This window comes from Pelmatolapia mariae, linkage group LG13, assembly GCF_036321145.2.
Source record: "Pelmatolapia mariae isolate MD_Pm_ZW linkage group LG13, Pm_UMD_F_2, whole genome shotgun sequence".
In the NCBI taxonomy this organism is placed as follows: domain Eukaryota; kingdom Metazoa; phylum Chordata; class Actinopteri; order Cichliformes; family Cichlidae; genus Pelmatolapia; species Pelmatolapia mariae.
In genome coordinates this window covers 23,276,673-23,285,814 of record NC_086238.1, presented here as the reverse complement: position 1 = coordinate 23,285,814, position 9,142 = coordinate 23,276,673, and the positions used below count along the sequence as shown (strand labels likewise).

The 9,142-nt window shown below is 37.7% G+C and overlaps 1 long non-coding RNA gene across 2 annotated transcripts; it reads left to right on the top strand.

Annotated features, from left to right (window-relative positions):
• Positions 1-4,391: 4,391 nt before the first annotated feature.
• Positions 4,392-8,884, top strand: LOC134640110 (uncharacterized). 2 transcript variants are annotated; one of them, XR_010095404.1, is made up of 3 exons: positions 4,392-4,536; positions 5,348-5,528; positions 8,142-8,884. It is a non-coding gene; the product is annotated as an uncharacterized LOC134640110 (long non-coding RNA). The 2 variants fall into 2 exon arrangements; XR_010095405.2 differs by having other exon boundaries at positions 4,393-4,536; positions 5,348-5,516.
• The last annotated feature ends 258 nt before the right edge of the window (positions 8,885-9,142 follow it).

Sequence of the window (9,142 nt, the reverse complement as noted above, 5' to 3'; positions counted from 1 at the left end):
GTTTGAATTACAATTGGTAATGGTGTTTTACTTATGATGGGTGAATAATTCTTAAAAGGTAGCTGCGTGATCCTGATGTAATACAATCAAGATTACTTCGAAAGAAAGTACTTAGGAAAAGTAGAACCATCAGTGTCTCCGTTCGAGGTGATCTGTGTGGTACGTCGTGAAAAACTAAAGGGAGCTTCAATGAAGTAATGATATTTGTTCATTTAAAATTTTTGAGCCTAGAGAATTAGGAAAGATTCTGAATGTGAAAATATCACAGAAGTCATCATCCAAGATTAATTTTACAGTGAATTTTGATTGTAGAAGACATCAACAACACAACAACAATGAGCACTTACTGTATTCAGAATTCAAATAAGTGCCTATGTTGCTGTGATGTTGGTGACTAATTCCTGAAATGATGATTTCATTTGCCCCTGATGAAAAGCATAAAAAGCCATGCATCCACTGAGACAGAAGATGGCTGCAAAACACTCTTTGTTGATGACTTATACAGCACGAAAACTTGCACTTACTGTAGTTTGAATTCTAGTTGGTGGCTGTTGTTTTTAATGATGGTGAACAAGTCCTGAAATAATCTAGCTGTGTGATCCTGATGTAATACAATCAAGATTACTTCGAAAGGAAGCACTTAGGAAAACAAGAACCATAAGTGTCTCCGTTCGAGGTGATCTTTGTGTGATGCATCCTGAGAATCTAAAGTCGGCTTAACTAAAGTTAACATGCATTTTTTAATCAAGAGCCGCAACCCTTGGAAAAGAGGAACTATTTGCAAGAAAAATTTCTGATGGTCAAAATGAGCTACAATACATAATGCAAAGGTAATTTTACAGTGATTTTTGACTGTAGAAGACATCAACAACACAACAACAATGAGCACTTACTATTTAAGAATTCAAATAAGTGCCTATGTTGTCGTGATGTTGGTGACTAATTTGTGAAATGGTGAAATCATTTGACCCTGAGGAAAACCATAAAAAGCCATGCATCCACTGAAACAGAAGATGCCTGCAAAGCACTCTTTGTTGATGACATCAGGAGTACAACAATTACCACTTGCTGTAATTTGAATTCCAGTTGGTGACAGTTGTTTTTAATGACGGTGAAACAGTACTGAAATAATGTAGCTTTGTGATCCTGATGTAATACAATCAAGATTACTTCGAAAGGAAGCACTTAGGAAAAGAACAACCATCAGTGTCTCCGTTCGAGGTGATCTTAATGTGATACGTCCTGAAAACCTAAAGTCAGCTTAAGTTAACATGCATCCTTATATCAAGTCCTGCAACCTTGGCAAAGAGGAAAGATTTGCAACAATGATTTCTGTTGGACAAAGTCAGCTACAATACATAATGCAAATGTAATTTTAGTGATTTTTGGCTGTAGAAGACATCAACAATACAACAACAATGAGCACTTACCATTTTAAGAATTTAAATAGGTGCCTATGTTGTCGTGATGTTGGTGACTAATTTGTGAAATGATGAAAACATTTGCCCCTGAGGAAAAGCATAAAAAGCCATGCATCCACTGAAACAGAAGATGGCTGCAAAACACTCTTTGTTGATGACATCAGGAGTACAACAATTACCACTTGCTGTAATTTGAATTCCAGTTGGTGACAGTTGTTTTTAATGACGGTGAAACAGTACTGAAATAATGTAGCTTTGTGATCCTGATGTAATACAATCAAGATTACTTCGAAAGGAAGCACTTAGGAAAAGAACAACCATCAGTGTCTCCGTTCGAGGTGATCTTAATGTGATACGTCCTGAAAACCTAAAGTCAGCTTAAGTTAACATGCATCCTTATATCAAGTCCTGCAACCTTGGCAAAGAGGAAAGATTTGCAACAATGATTTCTGTTGGACAAAGTCAGCTACAATACATAATGCAAAGGTAATTTTACAGTGATTTTTGACTGTAGAAGACATCAACAACACAACAACAATGAGCACTTACTATTTAAGAATTCAAATAAGTGCCTATGTTGTCGTGATGTTGGTGACTAATTTGTGAAATGGTGAAATCATTTGACCCTGAGGAAAACCATAAAAAGCCATGCATCCACTGAAACAGAAGATGCCTGCAAAGCACTCTTTGTTGATGACATCAGGAGTACAACAATTACCACTTGCTGTAATTTGAATTCCAGTTGGTGACAGTTGTTTTTAATGACGGTGAAACAGTACTGAAATAATGTAGCTTTGTGATCCTGATGTAATACAATCAAGATTACTTCGAAAGGAAGCACTTAGGAAAAGAACAACCATCAGTGTCTCCGTTCGAGGTGATCTTAATGTGATACGTCCTGAAAACCTAAAGTCAGCTTAAGTTAACATGCATCCTTATATCAAGTCCTGCAACCTTGGCAAAGAGGAAAGATTTGCAACAATGATTTCTGTTGGACAAAGTCAGCTACAATACATAATGCAAATGTAATTTTAGTGATTTTTGGCTGTAGAAGACATCAACAATACAACAACAATGAGCACTTACCATTTTAAGAATTTAAATAGGTGCCTATGTTGTCGTGATGTTGGTGACTAATTTGTGAAATGATGAAAACATTTGCCCCTGATGAAAAGCATAAAAAGCCATGCATCCACTGAGCCAGAAGATGCCTGCAAAGCACTCTTTGTTGATGACATCAGGAGTACAACAATTACCACTTGCTGTAATTTGAATTCCAGTTGGTGACAGTTGTTTTTAATGATGGTGAACAAGTCCTGAAATAATGTGGATTGTATGATCCTGATGTAATATAATCAAGATTACTACGAAAGGAAGCACTTAGGAAAACAAGAACAACCATCAGTGTCTCCGTTCGAGGTAATCTTAATGTTGTACGTCCTGAAAACCTAGAGTCAGCTTAAGTTAACATGCATCCTTATATCAAGTCCTGCAACCTTGGCAAAGAGGAAAGATTTGCAACAAAGATTTCCGATGGTCAAAATGAGCTACAATGCATAATGCAAAGGTAATTTTACAGTGATTGTTGGCTGTAGAAGATATCAACAATACAACAACAATGAGCACTTACTATATTCAGAAATCAAATAAGTGCCTATGTTGCCGTGATGTTGGTGACTAATTCCTGAAAACATGAATTCTTTTGAACCTAATAACAACCATAAAAAGCACTAAGACAGAAGATGTCTTCAAAACACTCTTTGTTAATGACATTTGGCACTTACTCTAGTTTGAATTACAATTGGTAATGGTGTTTTACTTATGATGGGTGAATAATTCTTAAAAGGTAGCTGCGTGATCCTGATGTAATACAATCAAGATTACTTCGAAAGAAAGTACTTAGGAAAAGTAGAACCATCAGTGTCTCCGTTCGAGGTGATCTGTGTGGTACGTCGTGAAAAACTAAAGGGAGCTTCAATGAAGTAATGATATTTGTTCATTTAAAATTTTTGAGCCTAGAGAATTAGGAAAGATTCTGAATGTGAAAATATCACAGAAGTCATCATCCAAGATTAATTTTACAGTGAATTTTGATTGTAGAAGACATCAACAACACAACAACAATGAGCACTTACTGTATTCAGAATTCAAATAAGTGCCTATGTTGCTGTGATGTTGGTGACTAATTCCTGAAATGATGATTTCATTTATGGAGGACCACAAGAGCCACGCGCATCGAAATAAAAATTTCTGTGCTTTAATAATGAATTGTAGAATAAATTCTGCAATTGTAAATTCATTTTTGAATTCCAATTTAATAAACTGCATTTCAAAATCCTTTTTCCAATTGCATTTCAAAATCCTTTTTCCAATTGCACTTTAATAAACTGCATTTTAAAATCCTTTTTTCAGTTGCACTTTAATAAACTGCAGTTCAAAATCCTTTTTCCACTTGCAATTTAATAAACTGCAGTTCAAAATCCTTTTTCCACCTGCAATTTAATAAACTGCAGTTCTAAATCCTTTTTCCACTTGCAATTTAATAAACTGCAGTTCAAAATCCTTTTTCCACCTGCAATTTAATAAACTGCAGTTCAAAATCCTTTTTCCACTTGCACTTTAATAAACTGCAGTTCAAAATCCTTTTTCCACCTGCAATTTAATAAACTGCAGTTCAAAATCCTTTTTCCACTTGCAATTTAATAAACTGCAGTTCAAAATCCCTTTTCCACCTGCAATTTAATAAACTGCAGTTCAAAATCCATTTCCCTTTCCTGTTCGCTCCGGGATTAGCTGCTGGATTAGCTGCTGGATTAGCTGCTGGATTAGCTCTTCGATTAACAACTTGCTGGAGGCTATTCAAATTAGCCACACCGTGGGATGTAAGGAGCTCTCTGATTGGTTGGTCAGACACAGGCTGTCTGCCAGCCTGGATTTTTCTAGCTCATAGCTTCGCCCTGCTAAGAAGCGTGTGTGCTTGTACAAAGGCCGTTCAGCCTCGGGATTTACACTCGGCTCGACACGGATATGTGAAGAATGAAGGGACCCTGCAGCGAAACGGAGAGCGCAACCTCTGACTGAGTGCCTGTCTACACAGTCTGACCACCTGTTGAAGGTAAGGTGCTAACATGGCTAACGCTAGCATCACCGCACGTAGCTCCGTTATTTTAAGGTCATTTTAGCGTATGAAAGTTTTACGTCGCAGCTGTACGAGCTAGCTACGTGTTTTGTAAGCTGCTGTGCTCTTCACAAATAAAGCTGGAAGCAGCTCAGACTGTTAGAACCAGCACTGAGCCCTGTTACATTTATACAGTGTTAGAGCAATGGCTGCAACCTACAGCCTTTAAACTAGCGATTAAAATGCTGACAGTAAACTCGTCAGTCCAGATGTTACCACATTACTTTGTGATACTTAAAACAACTGAGACAGGCTGATTAAAATAACAGCTGTCAGTTCTCTCATTCCTTATATCAAGACTGGAGATCGCACTACTGATTTCAGTTCATTTAATATGTGAGTGCACAGATTCATTCTCAACTGGACATAAATGATGATCAAAGGTTGTATATATGATGAATTCATCAAATCCCAGCCTCTAACACAGTGTGCTGAATCTTAGCTTTGAATGTCCAGTATATTCTAATCAGTGCAATGTAAGCATTCACTGAACCTATAGTATCTACACCTGTGTGGTAAATGTGTGGTAAAGATACAGATAATGAAATTTAATTATTAATACAATATACATCATGAAAAATGAAAGCTGAAATTGATTCAGTTTAGTACTTTTCTCTCTATGCTCTGTGATTATAAAGGCCTTAAATTCTGTGATATATACTGTAAATGATTTTCACAGAGGTCTTAAAGTACTTAAATCACTGCTGATAGTCTGGTTGTTTATATTTTCACGTTTTTGTGTCTGTAGGGCTGTTTGATGACGATTTGGACTCCTCTGGGAGATGAGGACACACCCACATCTGTTCCATACTGCAGCCATGGATGGTGTTACGGCTCTGAGTCAGCTTTGGGCCATCAGACGCACACACTGGAAAACCAGCACCTGGACTTCATGCAGGAGAGATGGCCTCAGTGATGTAGGTTCATAAGTGAGTTCAAACATTTCTGGCCTCTTATCACTTAGATTCCTTAATCTTAAAAGTGGATGCATTTAAAGCAGGAACTGCACACCTAGCTGTCAAAAGTTTGGCAGCATGAGTAAAGTTTTGTAGGGTCCTTGTTAAAAATTCCACAAGCACCACATTTGTCATATATAGTTCATTTTCAGGGCTCGCAAAATCGCTAGCCCGACGTCCCGGGGCTAGCGATTTTTCCAGTCGGGCTACCAGAATCTATCCCTGCCCTGCCCGTCGGGCTATCATAGGAAGGAAAAATATATGTCAATGCTTTTGCATTCTTTCGGAAATGTAGCTGGGTAAATATGTCATTGGCATCGGTGAACCACTGTCAATATGTGACTAGGGCTGCTCAATTAATCGAATTTTAATCTAAATTACGATCTGGGCTTTCAACGATCATTAAAAATGACTGAGCCGATTATTAGCACCTCCCTCGTGCTTTACTCTCGCGCTGCTCCGTGTGGCAAATCGAGCGCACCTCTCTGCGTTTCGAACACGCCTCACAACAATTAAGAGGAGCTAACAGAGCGAAGCTCGGAAAGCTAAGCAGAAGTTATTTGGAGAGGAGAGTGACTGCCGTTGGTTGAAAAGAGGTTAAAAAAAAAACCCTTCAGTGGTGTGGAAACATTATGGGTTCGCGGAGTCAGACGTGGATCAAGTAGACATAGTGTGTAAACTTTGGTGTTGTAGCTGCACCACAGAGCGACATGGCAAAGTTCACTAAACATAGATGTTTACATTTTATTTTTTATATTGCAAACATTTGCACTGTTATCAGTATTTGCACACTATTTTATACTATTTTTGACAATCTTTAAAGCCATTATTCAATACATTGTTATTGTTAAATAAATATCATCAAATAATCGAGATCTCAATTTCAGTGAAAATAATCGTGATTATCATTTTTGCCATAATCGAGCAGCCCTATATGTGACATATTGAAATCGCATTTGAATTTGCGCTTGTTTTTTGCTTTCACTTTGCAATCGCGCGAACTGCGTATAGAGAGCGACAGTACTGATTGGTGAGTGACGATAATTTGCGCACCAATTCCTCTGACATCGTCTTATCAATCGTTAGTTTGCTATCAAACATGACAAGTGAAATCTCCCGCAGGAAGCTTAAACATGTGAGAGGTTGATCGCGCAGAGAATCGCTGAGCGTTATGTGAGTGCGTGTGTAAAGGCAGCAGGATATATATTTTAGTTCTGCTGAGCCAAATAAGACCAGTCAGGGTGAAGAAGTGACAGCCAAAGAAAAGCTTACCACAAAACGGAAAAGTTATGACAAATCAGACTATAAGGCAAAAAGAAAGTGCAGCTTTATGGTTTCATGGACAAAAGAATTTCTGTGGCTGGAATATGACAAGCTAAATAACCAGGGGTGCACATAAGTGGTCCGCAGGTGCGCATTCGCTGTCAAAATAAAATACGCGCACAAGATAAGAAGTTGCAACGCGTGTTTGCGTCCATAAGATTTTCTGGAGGAGGACAGACATTTGTTTAGAACTCTTAAAGATGTCGAAGAAGCTCCTTTAAGCAATTACTTTGGTGTTCCTAACCTCCAAAGAAATGTCAGATGGAGTCCGAACCACAAAAGAAGCGCGTATTCTAGGAAAAGTGGTTGCAGGAGGTGAGCTGGCTTTAAACAAATGATGAACAGAGATTTGGTGCAGAATGTGCCGTGAAAATCCCACTCTAGCAGACAAAAACACTGCCTTTTATATGGACGCAAACGCGCGTTGCAACTTCTTATCTGGTGCGCGTCTTTTATTTTGACAGCGAATGCGCACATGCGGACCACTTATGTGCACCCGTGTAAATAACATAATGTTCTGCCGGGTGTGTTGTTGGTTTCCCTCGATTTCTGAGTCGACAAGTGCCTTTGTTACTGGGACCAGTAATTTTAAGAAAGGCCCCCATTAGAGCCCATGAGAAATGCAAGAAATTGATTATTGCTCAGTCTGCAAATAACATACTAAAAATCAACCTGAAAAATCTGTTAAGAACAGCCTACTATGTTGCAAAGAGTGAACTACCACTGGCAAAATTTAGCAGTCTTTGCAAACTTCAAAAAGCAAATGGCCTAGATCTTGGTTCCACTTGCCTCTTACCCGTGACTCCAGTGGAAATTTCAAATTCAGGATCTGACACAGACTGATTCCTGTTGTACAGTTCTTACAAGTTCATAGAAATTTCTGTTCAATTACAACCAAGTATTTGAGTTGATGATTGTAATTTTTATACAATATTGTAATTTGTGTTTCAACAATTTTTTGATTAATGTTTTTTTTCCGTTACGGAAACAAAACAGGAAACAAAACATAAAAAAAATTGCTCCCTTATTTATTCGGGCTACTTAAATTTATTTTGGGCTACCAAAAACTGAAGAGTCCCTGCCCGAAGGGCTACCAGGGATTTTGAAATTTTGCGAGCCCTGATTTTGTACAGGACATTTTTGAAATTATAAACTATATATTCTAGTTATCCACTTGTCAGTAATTTTTGAGTAAATGGATGGCACTGATAAATCAGTGGTGATTCACCTGCAAATGTTTTTAACAAACTTTGTTTTTTGTAGAATTCATCAGCAGCTGTGAAGAGATGCATTTGAATATCTTCTGGTTCCACTTTTCCTAACCTGGAAGCTGAGGATGGCTGATTTCTGACAAGGACACACACCTCAGCGCTTATCATGGGTGTTACATCCTCCGTGCAGCAATTCCAGAGAAAACGAGAGAGCAACGACCACTCATTAAGACCAGACAGAAATCTGTCCCTTTTTGGCAGCTGTGGAAACTTCCAATAAGAAAGTTTGCATTCTTAGAACAATGCTGGGTCGTGTGTGATGTGTCATCATATGAGGATATTACATTTTGACTTAATTCTGCTCAATTAAGTGTTTTGATCGTTGATCCAGTATAGCAGCTTTGTGTTGTGCAGCAAGTTAAAACCCATTGTCCTCACGAGCACAGCATCTAACAACTCTCCTTAAAAAAACCGAATGACTTTAACTGGACACAATGGTTTCCAGTGGGAGATACATTCATCACTCATCCGTGACACTGGAGAAGTCACCTGGATGAGTGATAAAACAATTTTCCATGGAAAATCCAGAGGAACTAAACTTTGTTGTTGTTTCTCTGGGCTCAATTTCAGCCTCAGGAGCATCTCTCAGAAGAAAACATTTTGCCAATAATCAGATAAAAAGATTGTTGAACCAGGTGGTATTCTCTGGAGTTTAAGACCAAAACTGAACTCAGTGAATTGACATTAGACTGGAATTCATAAGATAAATCGAAATACTGCTGAAGCTGATATATATATATATATATATATATATATATATATATATATATATATATATATATATATATATATATATATATATATGTGTGTGTGTGTGTGTGTGTGTGTGTGTTTTTTCTCCAATTCACCAGGTCTGTAAAGTTCAGTATGACTGTGGTACATGATACAAAAGAATAAATACAGAAGAATAAAAACTTTATGTGAATAACTTTACTCTTCTTAAAAATAACTCATAAAACAAGTAAAAGTACAAATGTGTACAAGTTAGAGACT